Below are 19,727 nucleotides of genomic sequence, written 5' to 3'. Positions count from 1 at the left end.
ACCTAGGCTGATTCCACAGCTTGTGGTTATTGTGACTAGGGGTGCAGTGTGCATGGATGTGCAGGCATCTCTCTTGCATGTTGACTTACACTCCTTCAGATATGTGCCCAAGAGAGATATAGCAAGGTCACAAGGTAGGTCTATTTTTTGCTTGTCTATTCTTTAGGGATTGGATGCAGATGGTTTTCTTTGTCTCCTCCCTCTGGGATGCCTGCTCTTCCATTCCTGTCCCTTCCTAAATCCTAGAATCTCCAACGAAGGCAACATCTGGACATCCGGGAGGAAGTTTCAGATGAACTTCTCCCACAGGCCCGAGAGTGAATCACTCCTCAGAGACCCACGGTGTCATGTCACGTGAACAGGGAGGAGAAGGATGTGCCAGCAAGTGCCACTGGTCCAGAGACTTGCTGTGTGGGAGAAACATGTGCTCAGCCTCCAATGGCAGGAAGGATGGTTCATGTACCATGTGTTGGGGACACATTTCCACTAGGAGGGCCACTTACTCCAGAGCATTATGGGTACAGCCTGTGCAGGACACATCCAGCCGTTGTGTGGAAGGACATGGTGTTCAATGGTGCCAATGAGAGTCAGGGCAGGAGCACGTGCATGGCACTCAGTCCTTTGTTCTGAGGAAGCCAGCTCTTGGCCACATGCTTGCCTGTTCCATGTGACTTGTAGTGCCTCCTGCAAAAGGACTACAATTCCCCCTCCGCTGACATCAGGCTTGGCCATGGAACATGGGGCTTTGTCCATGGAATGTGCACAGAAGTGACATAAGCCACATAGGAACAAGACCTTCCAGGACTGTCACATGTTCTGCCTTTGCTCTTTTTTAATTCGACCCCAAGGACCTCATGCTCCAGTCAGAGGCAGCTCGCTCCACACAGCTGCTGCCAAAAACGAAAAAGACGTGCACGGCAGAGACATGGCAACTTTCCTGCAGAAAATAGGTAAAGTGAGGGAAACACAAACACATGTTGTTCATAAGCCACTGGGATTTGTGAAGCCCGGGGTTGCTCGTTACTGCAACACAACCTAGCGAAAGCTAATTGTGACGTCTCATTTCGTTCTGTGGGGCTAAGTACCATCCATGTACTGTTGGCTCACTGGAGGTTCCAGGATGTGGGAAGGGGCAGGAATGGAAGAGCAGGCATCCAGATGGAGGAGATGAAGAAAACCAGGTGCACTTCAGGAGGTGGGGCATAGCTGTAGAACACAAGTCACTGGGAACGTGACTTTGAAGGGCACATGTTGATCCCAGCCTCCCTGTTTCCCTCTCCCTCTCCCTCCCCTCTTTTCCTCTCCCTCTCTCTCTTTCTCCTTCCTGGCCACCATAGGATGGTCAGTTTTGTCGTGCCACATGCTCTCCACCATGATGTGCTGCTTTACCACAGACCCAGAAACAATAGAGCAGTGATCATGACTAAAACTTGAGCCCACAAGCAAAATAACTCCTTCCTCCCTTTAAATTATTTTCTCAGGTACAACTAGCACATTTGGTGAGACATGATTCTGAGAGGATCGGTGAGGGTGCTTCTGGATGAAAATAAAATTTGGACCAGGAGACTAAGTCAGGCAGATTGTCCTATCCAGTATGGGAAAGTCTCCGAGGACCTGACTAGAACAAAAGACTGAGTAAGGAAGAATTCACTCCCTCTGCCTGAAGGTCTTCAGCAGGGATGTTGGTCTGCTCTCCTGCCTTCAGACACAGACAGGAACTTACACTGTCAGCCGTCAGCTTTTTGACATTACCCCTCTGGACATCTTAGGCTTCATAACCACGTGACCAATTCCTAGTATGTCTAGCCTATTGCTCCTGTTTCGCTGGCGAGTCTAGTTGAATACAAAGAAGAGGAGGAAGACGAATAAGTACAAGTGTTCTGGCCCACTGGGGATGCTACCCAGAGAAGACTCCAAGCTCAGATCTAACAATAAGTACCTGTACCTGGTAATCCAAGACTTACACTACCTGCTTCACCAACTGCTTGTCAGAGATGGCCAAGATATAGGGCCTACATGCACAAGTCAATGTTGTCATGCTCATTGTCCCTTGCCTTCTCAACCCACCCATGTCCTCCCCATCCTACAAGGTTCTTGAAGAACCCCTCCTCTTCTTTGCTACATTTTCCAGAGAATAGCTGAGCTCTGCAGTGGCATCTGAGTCACTTGATGAAAGATAATGGTTTTAAGGGTCAAGATATTTCTGGAACTGGATATGGTAGTAGACTCTTGTAATCCCAGCACTTGGGAGGTTGCAAGTTCAAGAACAGCCTAGGCTATATAGAGAGACTCCACAGCAACAAAAAAGACATTTCTGAACCATTGGGCCATTCTCAGTGGCCCAGTGTCCAGAGGCCCTGAGAATTGAAACCAGGGATTCAGGCACCAAACCTAGCCTTAGATGGAGACACTGAGTTCATGTTTAGCAAAGGAGAGGTGCTATGATTTGAATGTGTCCCCTTCAAAATTCAGGTGTTGGAATTTAACCATGAATGTAACAATGTTAAGAGGTGGGAACTTCAGGGGCGATTGAGTTTTGATGGTAGAGCCCTCATGAATGAAACCAGGTGCCCTTATAGCAGGGCACCATAGAGTTTTCCACCAGGAGAGACCACAGCATTCCTCCCCTCCAGAAGAGGCAATGTTCAGGGTGCCATCTTGGAAGCAGACAACAGCCCTTGTCAGACACCTAAATCTGCTGGTACCTTGACCTTGAACTTTCCAGTCTTCAGAACAGGGAGAAAATGAAATTCTGTTCTTTATAAATTACCCAGTCTGTGGTATTTTTTATAGCAGCACAAAATGACTAAGCTAAGTCATTTAGTTGGCTTAAAATGTCACTGCCCACTTTACTAAACCTTACACTAGATGTTGTGGGGGGACATGCAGGAAACCAGAGACTTCCTTCTCTCATTTTGATGGTAGAGGGATACCAGCCTCACTGTGCAGTGCTCCTGGTGTGATGCCTTGAAGGCGCTCCCAATATGGCAAAGGTCTCACGGTTCACCACATGGGCTTTCATCTAGACCCCTTCCCTCTGGCTCACCTGCCCTCAGGCTCTGCTTTTTGCTCCAATCCTGTCTGCCTGTGTCAGAGATGACATGGGATTTTAGGACATCTCAAGTTGAAGCCACATGCCCCCTCTTCCCCATCCCACAGGGCTAACTCCATTAGAGAAACAATGCTCACTTGGACATTGTCTTCTCTGACCCATGAAGTTCTTGAGATGTCTACAGAGACACTTGACTTACTCACTATTGTGGAGAGACACTTAGGACTTATCCCCATGGCCTACCCTATAGAAACAAAGAGCACCAATAAGAACACAAATCACCAATCAGTATGAGCTAAATGGTTACCTAAGTTATACACTAGCCTGTGCATTCTGTTAGTGTGCTTAGTCTAGCTGGATTTTCGATCTCTGTCTGCTGGGGAAAAAAAATTAGGCTTCTTGCAGGGTTTTCTTTCCATCCTAAATGGTACTGGATTTCAAATTGTTACAGTCTATGGTGCGCTCAAAGGATGCTGGAAGTAGGTGGGGTTGGGATCACAATTCTAAGTTGTGGGGCTCCGAGTTTCCAGTGATTCCCATAGTCTCTAAACCAGAGTAGCCAAAGTAGGTCTCTCTTCTCAGTATTGCATAGTGGGGGTCCCATGTGGAATGCTATTCAAATGTGCACCTCAAGCCCCACAAAGACTGGGAGCCTCTGCTCTTCCACCTCCTGCCATATGCAAGTCCTGTGTCATCTCTTATAACACACTATGTGACATTATAAATGTCTGCTGTCAGCTTGGTGTCACCACCCCATCTATCTTGTCACATCACATTCTATCTAAACAGATGTATCTCTTAATTTTATGTTCAGTTTGTTTACAAGATATTTTTCAAATTACAAAACTAACGTGTGCTGATTATAACAGTTGAAATGTGCAAGAGAAAGATGGATAAATTATAGCTTCCCCCCAACTACCTCTTTTCTGATGGACACAATATCCTGGTATGTAACCTTCAAGTGGTCACCTCTTAAGAATAATTTTAAATGTCCATAAAGTCATTAATGTAAAAATCTGCCATGAAAATAGATTTCTTGTTTTCATCCACAAGTTAATCCCCAAAGGCTGCCTGGCTCTCCAACAAGGAAGAACAACCAGATTGACTGTGCATGGCAGTTCTGCCTCTAAGAGGTATGGATGCCCACCATGAGTGTTGGCCTGGGGCTACAGTGTTGGGATGGAGCAAACATAGTATGCATGAGGCAGAGCACAGTATCCAAGTACCTCGATCTCCAGGTGTGTTTCAAAGATGGTGGAGTCTTGTGGTTCAGCTCATACAACAGGCAGTCAGGTGCTGTGGCTCACTCCTGTAATCCTAGCTACTTGGGAGGCAAGAATCAGGAGGATCACAATTTAAAGTCAACACAGGCAAAAATCCTTGAGACCCCATGTCAACCAATGGCTGGGTATGGTGATGGCCCTTGTCATCCCCAACTATGCCAGGAAGCACAGATAGGAGGATCAAGGTCAGGCCAGCCTGGACATAAAGCAAGAAATTGCAACACCCTGATTTCAAACCCCCGTACCACCAAAAAAAGATTATGCAACAGGAGTCATTGGTATAAATCTCAATGAAGCAGGTGACTCTCACACAGCTCAGGCAAAAGTGCTTCAAACCTCACACCTGCCTACACCTGCCAGCAACTACGTGCCAGGAATGATGGCCTTCCTGCCTTCTCCTCTCCATCTTTCCTGGTTTGCAGACTCAAACCAGGAACCACGTGGAGAAAGGCATTCTGGGAATTGTAGTTCCTACCTCTTCCTCAGGGCAAAGGCGATCTGATCACAGGTGCCAGTGGTGCAGGTCCATAAGCAACAACTCAGCACTACAAATGCTTCTTCTGAGATTAAATGAAATAATGTAGAATTTCCTAGCACACAGAAAATGCTCCATAAGTGGCAGTTATTATAATTCTTTTCATCACTTTGATCCCAGACCTGGTGACTTTCCAATCCAGCCCAGCAACACCCACTCCATTTAAAGTTACAGAAATCGCTAGGCATCGGGTTTCCTGTCACAGATAGACTCCCATGGCCTCCTATCACTCAGCAGGTCCTACAGTTGCTTTTCAGAGCCGATTATAATGGCAACATTTGTAAAATGCTGATCCCTTAATTCCCCAAACGCACACATTCTGGCTGAAGGTATTCAAGTCAACTGCACTGACACATAAGCTAAATTCCCTACTTCTGTCTCTCCCGGTTTTAAATTCCATGGTAATTGTACCAAAGTCACCGCCAAAAAAAAAAAAAAAGCATGCCTGTCCTCCCTCCTCTGTCAGCCACAGGCACAGGAGGCCAGACAATAACCTCACTGCCAGCCCGCAGTTCCAGTCTCACCAGCGCTACCAATGGCTATCACCAGCACTTCAGAATAACGAAATGTTTCCAATCCGAATTAATTTTTAAAATCCCAACTGCCCACAAACTTACTTCTCTGCAACTTAAATTCAAAGCACTCCACGGGTAACAAAATTATACTTGTAAAGAACTCAAATGGACTTTGAAATTCAAAATTCAATTGTGGAAAATAAAATCAGTTATAAGCCAAGGAGGCCTTTGCCAAGACAGCCCCTGTTCCGAGGCACAGTCCACACATCGCATGGTCACAAGTCAGCGATTCCCCAAAGAAATCCGTTTTGCAAACACACCGAGGGCAATGGCGCGCGGGTCCATAATGCCGTCTCCTGATTAATGATGGCCCCCACACCACCGCGGCCTCGGTGACTGAAGGTAGAGCTAACAGTTTTGGGAGCACCATTACCTGTAAAATTGCAATAATCTCCAGGGAAAGTGACCTAATTTAAACTTGTTCTCTCTTTGCTTGAATCTGTTTAGTTCTTTTAAACTAGTTCTATATTGTTGCCTGTGTCCTTCAAAGACATGCCCCTTGGCATTCTATATAACTGTCTCCTTGGGTCCAAAGTCTTCAATGATTTCTAAAAGCAACTTAACCCTTGGTTTGCCATCTCTGTAACCCAAGGGAAAAAAAATCTTGGGAAGACAACTTTTCCAATTTTTAAATTTTATTTTGTTTATCTTTTGTGGGGGAGAGGGCTAGGTACAGGGGTTTGAACTCAGGGCCTCACACGTGCTAAGCAGGTGATCTATCACTTGAGCCACTCCTCCAACTTTTCCAGTTTTTTTTAAAAGCCTAAACTCATATGCACAAATATCTGTTCAGTCTGTCAACCTATGTCTGGGTGCTGGGGTAAGTGGGTCAGAAAAAGTCTCTGGTGTCAGGAAGCTCATATTCTAGTCAGAAAAGACAAGATCTATCTCTATGAATAAACAAATAAGACCCCTTCCGAATGTTTAAGTACAGCTCTAAACACCTCTTCATTTCAGTTGTCTGGGCTGAGGTGGAATAAACTCTATGAAGAGCCAGGGAAGAAGACTTCTCAGCAGAGGTAATAGCAAGTGCAAATGTACTGGGGTAGGAAGAACTTGACAGCATCAGGGGACAGAAACACATTGCCAAATACAAATACATGGACAATACATACCAATATGCACCAAAGACTTTCTAAAATGTTTTACTAAGTACATTTTAGAGTAGCTATTATGTATAATATATGTATATATTATAAAAAGAAGACCAAAAGAAACAGTTATGTATCTTATCAGTTTAAGAAGCAAAACATGATCCCGTTTGAAATTCCCTTGTCTACCCCTTGATCCCATCTTCCTTCTGTCTATCCAAAGGAATGCAACCCCAAATTCATTGTTTATGACTCCCATGCTTTTTCTTTATGGCCTGAACTTGCCTCTCGCTTTTGCAACTAGAATCACAAGCTTACATGCACTTGCCTCTGTGGTTTCCTTTCTTTGTAGTCAGGTCAAAGCTGTGATAAATGTGGTTTTTTTAACTTGGGGGGAAGAGTTCACAGTCTCTAATTGAAATTGTAATTGAGATCATTGTAAATTCACATGCAATAGAAAGAAATACTGGAGTGACTGGGTGTACCTTGTATCCAGTTTCCTCCAGGGCAGCATTGTTTTTAGGACAGTAAAATATCAGAGGCAGGGCATCGACATACAATTCACCAGTCACTCAGATCTCCCGGTTACGTGTGTGTGTGTGTGTGTGTGTGCGTGTGTGCGTGTGTGTGCATGTATGTGCGTGTGTGTTTAGTCCTATAATTTTATCATATGTGTAGCTTTGTGTATCCACCACCAAGGTCAAGATCCTGATCCATTCCATTCATCACAAGGGTCCTTTTATAACCACATCCATCTCCCTCCCACCTCACCCATTTCTAACCCCCAAAAACCTCTGATCTGTTCTCCATTTCTAACATTTTGTCATTTAAATATGCTGTGTGAATGGAATTTTACAGTATGTGACCTTTGGGGATTGACTCTCTCACTCACAATAATAATTCCTTGAAGATTCATCCAAGTTGTAGTGTATGTCAATAGCATCTTCTTTTTTTGAGTAGTATTCCATTGTGTGTATCTACCCTCCTTTGTTAAACCGGTCACCTGTTGAAGGGCATCTGGGTTGCTTCCAGTTTTTCACTGTTACTGAAAAAGCCCCTGTGGTGAGCCTTATACTACTAAAATTAAAGTTTCCAGTTTTTTGTGTGACATAAGTTTTGATTTTCCTGGGATAAATGCTTGAGAGTGCCATTGCTGGGTCATAGCCAAACTGTTCTCTTCACTAACTCCATTGTACATTTCACCAGCGATTTATGAGTGACCCGTTTCTCCACATCTTTGCCAGCATTTGGTGTTCTCACTGTTTCTTGTTTTCATTTTATTTTAGCAATGCAGGTAAGGGCAGAGGTGCACATCCAGCTCTAATGTGCATTACTCTGATGGTGAACTTTTTTCCAAGTGCTTCTCTGCCATCCACCAGCCTCTGCAGTGAAAGGTCTAGCTTGGCCCTGTTCTGATTGGGTTGTTTTTGTCTTCTTGCTGCTGGGTTTTGAGAGTTCTTTGTATGATCCACATACTAGTCCTTTGTCAGATATGCACTTGAAATTCTTTTCTCCCAGTCTGTAACTTGTCTTATGGCTTTTCTAATCAATTTCATCTAAGTGGATGGATTTTTCATTCTCATTGTACTTTAGTATTCCACTGTATCATTTAGATCAAATGCAGCCATCCATTCTACTGTTGACGGATATTTCTAATATCATCATGGGCAGTCTGTTGGAGGGGAGCGTTATTGAGGGGTTGAACTCAGGGCCTTGCACTTTCCAGGCAGGCATTCTATCACTTGAGCCACACCCCCTGTTCTTTCTAACTTTATTATTTTTGGGATAGGGTCTTCTTTATGTCCAGGCCAGCCTGGACCTTGATCCTCTTATTTAGGCTTTCTGCATAGCTGGGATGACAGGCGTGCCCCACCATGCCCAACTTTATTGGTTGAGATGGGGGTCTCTATAAATTCCCACGCACAGACACATTGGCCTCAAACTTCAATCCTCCCAATCTCTGCCTCCTGAGTATCTGGACTACAGGCGTGAGTTACCTCACCCATCCTTTACATTTAAATCTTTAACTACTTGAAATTGACTTTTATATATGGTATGAAGTATTGCTCCAACTTTTTACATGAATGATCAATTCACTCAGCACAATTTTTTTTAACTGAGTCTTACCTCACTGAATTGCAGTACCAGCGCTGTCACAAGTCATGTTTCCATCTGTGTGGAGCCTGTTCTGAGATTTCTCTTCTCTTCCATTGTCTCTCTGACCACACTGGCTATAATGTATTCGAGAAGCTAGTTCTCTATCTTATGCTTCCTTGATAGATTTCAGCCCCTTATTTTTCCACATATATATTTGTGATGTGTGTGTGTGTGTGTGTGTGTGTGTGTGTGTGTGTGTGTGTGTGTGTTGGTGAGCATCAAACCAGAATCTTTGCATGCCAGGTAAGCACTCTATCGCTGAGTGAGCCACACCTCCAGCTCTCCATCTATATTTTAAGCAGTTTATCAGTATTCCGAAAAAGAAACCTGTTGGATTTCAACTGGAATTGCTTTGAAACAACAGATCAATTTGACAGAACAAACATTGTTACATTGTTGCCTTCCAATGCAGGAAGTTAGCATGCTACTATGTAATTATTTTTATATGTTTCCAATAGCTTTGTATGTTTCCATAAAGTTCCAGCACATATGCTCTGGATTCATTCCTTTTTTTTTTATTGGAGATATTGTAAATGGTGTCTATTTTTAAGAATAATTTCAACTGTTCATTGTTGGTGTAGAAAATGCAATTAACTTTTTATGCTGGCTTTAGATTCAGAGAACGTTCATTAATTCTAATTCTATATTCTTTGGAGGTTTCTATGTTTATAAACTATCATCTCAAAATAACAAAAGTCTGATTATTCTGCCCAATCCTTATTTCTTCTTTTTTTTATTATGTATGATATTTGCCTTGTGCTTATGGCCAGGACCTTTGGTATATTGTTGAAGAGACATGGTGATAGCAGATGTAGGAAAATTGTTTTCTTCCTGATCTTACAGGGAATGCCCTCAGTACTTTCACATTTAAATATGGTGTTCAGCATAGGTTTTTTTTAATAGGTGAACTTTACCAAGTGAGAACATTTTATTCTACCATTGGTTTGCAAAGACTTTTTTAAAAAAATACATCACAAATGTACATTGAATTTTGCAGGATTTTTGTATCTATTAAGATGATCACATCACTTTTCTTCCGTGTCACGTTAATGTAGGGAACCACATTGATTTTTTATGTTTTAATGTCTACCCAATCTTCTCTACCTTGAGTAAATTAGCTCATGGCATATTATCATTTTTCTACATTGCAAGATTTCATTTACCAATATTCAGTTTAGAGTTATGTGTCTATATTTTTGAGTGAGACTCATCTACAATGTTCCTTGCTCCTACTGTTCTTGTCAGGATTTAGTATCAAGATTATGCTAGCTTTATAAAATGGGCTGGGTCATGTTTCCTCTTTTTCTGTTTTATAGAATAGTTTGTATACGCTTGGAAATATGTTTCTTGACTGTTTGGTAGAGCTCCCCAGTACAATCATTTGGGATGATCTGGTGTTTTCTTTAGAGTATATCTTAAAACAAATAATTCCATTTATTTAATAGCTATAGTACTGTGCAAGCTTTAGATTTCTTCTTGAGTCAATTTTGTAGCTCACATTTCTCTAGAAAATTTTCCATTTCCTCTAAGTTTTCCAAAATATTAGCATAAATTTGTTCATTATACCATCTTATTTTTTAAATCTTGGGACACCTGTAAATATCTTCCCTTTGTTATTCCTTGCTTTTTTTTTTTTTTTGGCTGTCTTCTTTTTTCCTTGATCAATCTCACAAGAGATTTTTAATTTTATTATGTTTTCTAACACTTCTTCGGTGTTTGTTCTCATTTTTTAAATATCCTTTATCTTATAATTTTATATTATGCTTATATTAGTCACTTTCACAGCCGGATATTTATTCAGTTCAGGAGTCCTCAGCCAAGGGTGATTTTGCCCCCTAGACACTTGGCAATGAATGGGGACCTTATTTGGTTGTCACACAAGGGAAAGAAGACAGTGGCTGTCAGTGGGCAGTTTCCAGATATGCTGTTAAGCATCCCACAGTGAGCCAGACACTTCCACACAACTAAGAACTATCCAGCCCCAAATGTCAAGAGGACCGAAGCTGAGAACCCTGTTCCTGCTTATTAATTCAGCTTTTCTTCTTTTCTACTAGGAGTCTGTAACACTGCTGAGCTCAGCTTTGGCTCCAGACCATCAATATTTTTAAATTTAAATACAGAAAAGTACAAGTGTGTGGTGCACATTTCTATAAGCTGAACACATGGACAGAGGTAACTCCCTCCACCATCAGGAAACAATAAATGACAGAGTAATTACCCCAGAAAAGGACCCACACTCCCTGTGCAGGCAAACTCTCCCCCTACATGGACAACCACCAACCTGCTCTCTACTCCTGTGGTTTTCCAGGATGACATATGCTGTGGTTTGAATGTGCCACCCAAAGAAGCCTGTACTGGAAACAATTCCCAATGCAACAGTGTGGGGAGGAGGACCTAGCGGGTAAGGTTAGGTCATGAGGGCACCATCTTCATGATGACAGCTATAAAAGGACTGGAAGCTGTGAGGTCCATCTCTTGCTGTCTCCCACCCTCTCACCTTCCACCACGGGATAACTGCAGGAAGTTCTTTGCCAGGTGCCAAAACCTTGACAGTGGACTTCCCAAGCTCCAAAACCGCTAGAAATAAATTTCTTTTCTTTACAAATGACCCAATCTATGGCATTATGTTATCACATAAATAGAATTTTTATAAATAGAATCATAAGTAAAAATTTTTGAAAATAGGGGTTTGTTTTTTTTAACACAACATAAAGCCTTTGAGATTCATCCTTACTATTGCATGAATCAGGGTTGTTCCCCTTTTTATGGCTGTGTAGTATTCTATTGTGTGGATGTATTACAATGTTTATCCATTCACACATTTAAGGATTTATGGCTTGTTTCCATACTGTAGGCAATGATGAATAGATCTCTTATTATTGTACAGATTTTTGTGTGGATATAAGTTTTCATTTTTCTAAATACCCAACAGTGACATACCTGGATCATATGTGAGTGAATGCCTCATGTTACAAATGTCTGTCCAACTGTTTTTCAAAGTGACTGTACAGCTTTTATCTGAACCTCTCCCTTGTGTCTTACCTACCCCAATTCCTGGGCAACCATTGATCTTTCACCACAGACATGCTTGCATTTTCTAGAATGTTATAAAAACTGAAATCATACAGTCTGCACTATTTTGCTCACATTCTTCTACTTAGCAAAAGGATTTTTAGACTCATCAGCATAGTTGGTTGTATCAGCAGTCCATTCCATTTTATTGCTTAGTATTATTTGATTGTGTGGATTTATCTCAATTAATTTGTAAATTATTCCGATAATGGACATTTGGACTTTTCTAGTTTTCTCAGAGCTGTTTTTTTCTTTACTGTAAAATATATTTTGTAAATAATGATTTTGGGTGACCTTCAATAACTCTGTTTTATGTAGAAACAAAAGTTTGCAGATTACATAGAATTTTTCCATGTAGAAGGAAAAAGAAGTTGAATTTTGGGATCTGTTAGCCCATGATGAGGCCCCCTGTGGGCCAAAGATGCACCTAGAGAACCTAGAAAGATCATAAAATGTGTGTGAGTACAGGGAAATCATTTGACTATCACACAGGAAACAATGACCTCAAGCTCTACATTCTCATCCTAATAATTTATAAACATTATTCAGAAAAATCAAAGAAAGTTGCACGAATTCTTCCTTAGTATTCCCCACTGGTCAGGAAAAGTAGGACAAAGGAGCTCTTCCACTTCCGTGACCTAGACAATATTAGTATTTCTTCTTTAGCACTAGGGACACTTAGTCTTAGACAGGTTCATTTGCCCAAAGTCACACAATCATGGTGACCAAGGCAAGATTTGACTTTCCTCTGTACCATTCACCTCCCAGCCAATACATTTTATGCTAACTTTATGAGGTGTTGAGTCGTTTTGCTGCCAGCATGCTCTCTAGTGTGCGATGAGGGGCTGTTGTGTAATTAATGCACATGTGTTCCTTTTCTAGAGCTCCGCACTTGTTTCCAGGTGTTGGAATCACCCTTCAGGTTTGTCGCTATTGTGTCTTTATGTCCTGGTGTTGGTGATGTCTGTGATGACCTGATGGCTCCCTGGAGGAGACGTGGTTCTCTTCACACAGGTCTCACCTGTTAAGAACAGACATCAGTGATGTGGGGTGACCAATGATGTGGGGAAAGGGGGGACTAGGGAAACCTAGTTTTTGGAGTGACAGGAATGCAGTGAGAAGTGGTGCAAGTACAGCAGGTCTGACAGAAGGCTGGGGTGATGGTCCATCTGATTTGTCAACTTGATCAGATTAAGAGACGCCAAGAGATTTGTAAAGCCCACGTCTGGCTGTGTCTGTTTGTCCAGAGATAATTAACAAAAGGGGAGACCTGCCCTGAATGTGGGCAGCACCATCCCCTAGGCTGGGGGCCCCGATGGAATAAAAGGGGATGAAAGAGAAAGCCCCAGCAGCACAGGCCTTCCCCTTCTCAGCCTCCTGTCCACCATGAGGTGAGAGCCTTTGCCATGTGCTCCCACTGTCATGATGTTCTGCCTCACCCTGGACCCAGAATCAATGAAGCTAGGGACTATGGACTGAAACCAAGAGCCAAAATAAATAATTCCTCCCTTTAATTTGTTTTCTTCAGGATTTTGGTCACAGAGATGAATAACTGACTAACATGGCTAATTAGGACAGGCCAATGAATCTGAACTTATTCCTACAGGCAAGGGATGCTCTCCTAGCGGGTTGTGCTGTTTTAAAAGCACCCGTTTTGATTTGGGAAAGCCCAGGAGCCATTCTGAGGACAGATCTGTGGGTGCTGGGGGCTGGCCAGGACAAAACACACTTCTAACCATGTTTAAACGTGGCTGAGGAGTGGCTCTGACCTCACTCTGGTCAGGGACTCTTCTTCAGGCAGGCTAGAAGTAGGAAAAGTTTGGGGCTCTTGTAGGTTGCCTGGGGATGGGCCAGACCACTCCCACCTGGCTGGGAACCACCCATACCCCTCCCCACTTGTTCATTATTGGGTGGAAACCTCCTGGACCAGTCTTCCCATGGGGTAGTGTAGGTTTTAAAGGCACATGAAAAAGAAAAGCTCTCTCTCTGCCGGCGGACTCCACCTGCGCCCACCATGCCCTCTTTTTCTTCCCTTTCCTCACCTGTTAGGATAGATGACTCCCCTTTTCTCAATAAAGCTACCCTACTTCACCCCATCCATGTGCTCTGCTTGGATTTTTCCATTTGGAGCACAAAAACCAGGATCTTCTAATCACAGACTGCACCTGCACCGTTAACGCTCTCTCTTGCCCCCAGTCCTGCTTCTCCCACTAATTCCCCTCTGTGTCTCATGTGGTCCATTCCAACCCACATCAGTCGACATGACCCAGGTCCAAACCCTCTGGCATTCATCAGCCATGCACCTCTGATCCAGTTTCCTCTACACCACAGGGTCTTCATCTGTGAAAGGGGACAGCAATTGAAATTACCTCAGGACTGTTGGGAGGATTCAAACAAGTAAACATACACAAAGTAACCATTATACAAACTTGGCCATGACCCTTATGCTCTGTTACTCAGACTCAACAGCCCAGAATTGCATGGGATACAAATTCTCAGGCTCTCTCCTAACACCTGATCAAAGGCTGATCTTTGAGGGGAAGCCTGTGCCCCTGGTTTCTGACACTGTATCTGTTTTTAGCCCTTCTGCTACTGAAAGGCATTCTTGTCACTACCAGAGCTATGCCTCTACTCACAATTCTACACTCGAGTCTGTGCGCTGTCTGGAGACTCCTGGTGATACCTTTGTCTGACTTCTCTCTTGCTGCTGCAAGAGAGCACTTGGAAGCCTTCTGAGCTTGTGTAGTGCAAAGAGAACAACTTCCTACCTAACCCAGAGGCTTCTTGGAAGCCAGTCCTTCATGCTACTTCTGCAATATCTCTGGCACCATCGATCCCTCTCAAGACCTTGGCAGGTTGATTAAAAGAGAGAAAAGACTCTGTCCCTCCATAGCTTCTGGGTGCTCACTGTTTAACTGTTTCCTGCCCACCTCTAGGTGAGTCAAATAGGCCTCCCAGCTGCTCCTTTCTCTGCACTCTGGCTCCTTCCAATCAGAGAGCCGTTGCTAAGGGAACCACAGATACCAGACTCTCTCCATTACCTGAATCAAGGCCTAATCTACATTGAAAGAAATTCCCATTCCAGAGCTCAGAGGATTTCAACATTTTACAACCTGCTTCAACTCCAGTCATGGTCACATCTTGCTTCAAGGGACCAGCCTTCCTCTGCAGTGTTAAAGCTTGTTTTTTTGCCTAAGATGTCCACGGTTACTGAGATTTTCTTATGGCATTAATTTGGTTAATTGATCCCTACTGAGATGTGAATGATAAGGTAGAAGGACAATAAAAACCCATTTGGCAGAGACATCAGAAAGATTGAATGAGATAGCAGGTAAAGTGCTCACAAGGGATAGAAACTCAATAAAGAGATAGAACTCAATATAAAACCATTCTGAGGGTGAGAAGACAGCTCAGTGGAGGTGTGGCTAACAGGAGGGAGATGTTGGGGATCAGAGGAGGTCTTGAGGGGCTAACCTTGGGGATGACTCTCAGATATTGCTATTTTGGGGCCCACCACTCTGCCTCCAGTGAGAAGGGACCTCCCATCTCCTGACCTTTCTTCAGAGTGTGGCTGGTCCATAGGGAGCAGGTTTACCTGGGAGGAAGGAGGACCTACCACCTAACTGCAGTTGCCTTTCTCAAGCTCTCATCTGGGAACAGTAACGTGTCTGATTAATTTGTAAGTGGACTAAAAAGAGCTTCCAAAGATTAAGAGCCCACCTGTACATACCTTTCAGGGTGTCCCCACTTTCTGCCATCCCAGGCTGCTTTCCCAGACCCTATATCTGCCCCCATCCCCTTACTCCCTGCCTTTCCTGTATATAGAGATCTATTGCCTTCCAGAACCTTACAACCACAGAACTCTGGGAAGTCAGACCACGTGCACAATGACCTATGGCCTCCAGAGCAAGTATCCTGGCAAACTTTTCAGAAAATTCTTCTCTTTTTATTGCCTAGTGTCCAAAATGACCACGTGAGTTCTGCAGTACTCTACCTGTTCAAACAGTCCCAAAGCCACTTAATTTTAGGGGAGAGGACATATACCTCATCTCTCAATGAGTGGTGTAAATCTCTGTGTTCATTAACTAGCGCTGGTGTCACAAAGGACCGAAACATGGGGACTTGAAACAACAGAAGCACATTGTCTCACAGTTCTGGAGGCTAGAGGTACATGATCAAGGTGTTAGCAGCCTTGGCTCTGTTAGTGATGAAACCCCAAGTCCCAAAGTATGGCAACTTCCAACTACAGCAGCAACCTTAGGGCTTCTCTCTGACCTCCCCAACCCCTGCCCAGTCTCTGTCTCCTCTTTCTCTCCCAAAGGGAGCTGTTCTGAAGCTCCCTTCCTGGAGAGAATGCAATTGTTAGGAAATGTCATTAACCAGGCAAGCATAAACACTTCAGAAAGAAGACTAAGGGTTCCCTTAGTCTTCCCATGACACCCTGCCTGGACAGTTTTCAACTGTTTTTCTAAGGGCAACCCCAAGAAACTACCTGAGAAAGTCCTCCTACCTAGTAAGACAACTTTTGTAGACCTGTAGCTTGTTATCACCACTGTCTGGGAACCCCACCCAAGGCTCCATGCCTCTTTGAAGCTTAGGAACTTATTTAAGCCTCAACTGTCTTGCTCATGATTTGTGTATGACTCAATCATACTGAGTTTTTCCACACACACAATAGCATAGTTGTGTCTTCTCCTACTGAATGTGTCTATTGTCAGTGTATCCAAGCAAGCCTTCAGAGGGCAAAGAAACAACTTTCCCAATGTTCCTTCTGAGGACTGTAGGGAGAAACTGTTCCAGTCTCTCACCAAAGTGCTACCAATCCAAAGTTTATTGGCTTATATACGTACACACCAGTCTCTGCCTTTATCTCATAAGGCACTGTCTGGGTCAACCATGCCGCTACTTATAACAACACTGGTCATATTAAATTGGATGCAGGTCATGTGTCAAGGAGCACCTAGGCCCATCCCTAGCACAGGACTCTTTACCCCCTCGTCTTCTACTGTGAAACAATTGACTCCACCCTCTTTAAAACAGTCTCCAAAGTCCCATCTCCTCGCACTGCTGCCACCAAAGCCAAGCAAACCAAAACCAGTGAGAGTTAAAGGGGGTATCGATGCCATTTGGGTATTGTATGATTCCACTTATGTGAGGTACCTAAAATAGGCAAATTCCTAGGGACAGAAGGTAGAATAGAGATTATCGTGGGCTAGCAGGATAGGAAGGGAGGATGGGGGCATAGTATTTAATGGGTTTCTGTTTCATTGTTCACACACTTATTCATATGTGTTACACTGTTTGGGCCACCTCTCCCATCTGCCCCCCCACGTTCTTCCAGGCAGAACGTGTTCCGCCCTATTCTTCTCCAATTTTGTTGAAGAGATAATAAGAAAGACATAGTGTTTCTGCTAGTTTGAGATAAAGACAGCTATACAGAGAGAGTCCTATCATTGCTTCCAGGCACATGTGTACCACAATCCACATTGGTTCATCTCTACCAGGCCTCTTCTCTACTTCCCAGTCCCCTTCCCACAGTGGCCTCTGTCAGTTTAAGATTACTTTATTCACTCCTCTACAGTGGGCACATCAACCACTTTCAAGTTTTAGGTTTCCTTCCCTTTCCCTATTCCTCCTTGGTATAGAATGATTTTACAGCTCTAGAAATAGGTAGTGGTAATAGCATACAGCATTGAAAATGTACCTAATGCTACTGAGTTATACACTTAAGAGCTGAAACATTACATTTTATGTTAGGTATATCTTATATTATTTTAAAATATAGACCCCAGAGGCAAATGGTAACTATGGAATACCAAGAAAACAAACCTTTTTTTAAAGGGTTCAGCATTATACAGACACCTTTATAACCCTTAACTTATTGCATTCTTTTAAAAACCCTATGAATTAGAGGAGGAAATAGAGGCCCAGAGAGTTGAAGTTCTCAACATCCCAGAGAGGGTAAATGGCAGAGTCAGGTCTATTTCTAAAATGCAGGCAAAGTCACCCACGTAGGAGTTGCCTTTGAAGGAATGGAAGTTGTTTAATTTCACAACCTCATTGGATACCAGGCCTGGAGGATCCTTAAAAATCTTCGACTCTTTTGGAGAAGGAGGAATCCAGCATCCTGACTGCCCTGCCCTGGGATCCTGGCCATAAGCCTTGGAAGCTGTTTGGGCTTGCCACTCTCTGCTCTCCCTTAGAGTGGGGAGAGAAGGGTGATGACATTGAGCATGTGGCTTAATGTCTCCAAATCACATCCATTAAATGGGTGTGAGCAAACAGGAACTGCCAGAAAGATTAAATGACTTAAAGAACAGGGTGCTCTTGTCTACTTAGCACAGACACATCGCCAGCCCTGCTTGATACGACACAGCTACAAATAGGAAAGTGGACAGCTAGGAGTGCCAGCTTACAGACCCGGGTTCTTTTCATTATTATTATTGCTACTACTACTATCATTATTGTTATTAACAACTTTATTGAGACATAACTGGCATACAATTAAATGCACATTAATTAAACATAAATTTAAAGTACACCATTTTACAAGTTTAGACACCCTTGAAACCATCACCATAGCCAAAATAATGATCACCTTGGTCCTCCCCACCACAAGGGTCTCTTGTGTCCTTTGTAATTCCTTCCTTCTGCCTCTTCCCAGTCCCCATCCCTCTGTCTCTGGGTGTCACTGATCTGCTTCCTGTCACTGTGGATTGGCTTGTATTTTTTGGAGTTTTTTGAAAATGGAATTACATGGTGTGCACTCATTTACAGGGCTCTAGCACTCATGTCATTCTTTTGAGCTACACCCTGTGGTTGCATGTGTCCGTAGTTTATTCTGCTTAGTATCATTGTATGGGTTTGCAAATCTTATTTATCATTTCACTGTTGTTTCCATTTTGGGGCTACTACAAATAAAACTGCTAGGAAGACTCACGTGCAAGTCTGTGTTGATATATGCTGGCAGGTTCTATGCTAGCTGTATGTTTAATTTTTTTTTTTTTTTTTTTTTTTTGCAGTATTGGGGGTTGAGCCCAGGGACTCACATACTAGGCAAGCACTCTACTTCTTGAGCTCCACCCCCAGCCCTTCTGTTTGTGTTTTGCTTTTGAGATAGGATCTCACTACCTCTGCCAAGGCTGGCCTTGAACTAGAAATCCTCCTGTCTCTACCTCTCAAGTAGCTGATATTTACAGGCATACACCACCACAGCTGACTTTAAATAGTTTTTGTGTTTGTTTTGTTTATCTTCCGGTACTGGGGATTAAACCCAAAGCCTTGTGTTTGCTAGGCAAGTGCTCTATCACTTGAGCTACATCCCCAGCTATATTGTTAAGCTTTTAAGAAACTACCACAGCTGACTTTAAATAATTTTTGTGTTTGTTTTGTTTATCTTCCGGTACTGGGGATTAAACCCAAAGCCTTGTGCTTGCTAGGCAAGTGCTCTATCACTTGAGCTACATCCCCAGCTATATTGTTAAGCTTTTAAGAAACTACCAAACTGTTTTCCAAAGTGGCTGTACCATTTTACTTCTCTACCCGCTGTGTACTGGAGGTCCAGTTCCTCCACACTCTTACCAACACTTGATATTGTCCTTTTTTGTAACACTAGCCATTCTAGTATGAACAGTGGGTATGCAGTGGTGTCTCATTGTGGCTTTAAATTGAATATCCCCAGCAACTAATGATGCCAGCCATCTTTTCATGTGCTCATTTGCCATCCCTATACCTTCTGCAGTGAAATGTCTGTTCAAATCCCATCCATACACTTCACCAAGTTTATAACTTCAAGCAAGTCACTCCACCAACCTCTATGCCTCAGATTCTGTAAAACAGAGGACAATGACGCCTCACTCATGGGGCAGTTATAAGAATCTCTCCAGTCCCAGTGCTCAGTTTGCCTGCTCCACCTGTACCCACAGAGCCTTCATCAGGTAGCTTTATATCAGCTCCTTAGTT

The sequence above is a fragment of the Castor canadensis genome, chromosome 7, assembly GCF_047511655.1.
Source record: "Castor canadensis chromosome 7, mCasCan1.hap1v2, whole genome shotgun sequence".
NCBI lineage: Eukaryota > Metazoa > Chordata > Mammalia > Rodentia > Castoridae > Castor > Castor canadensis.
This window is presented reverse-complemented; position numbering follows the sequence as displayed.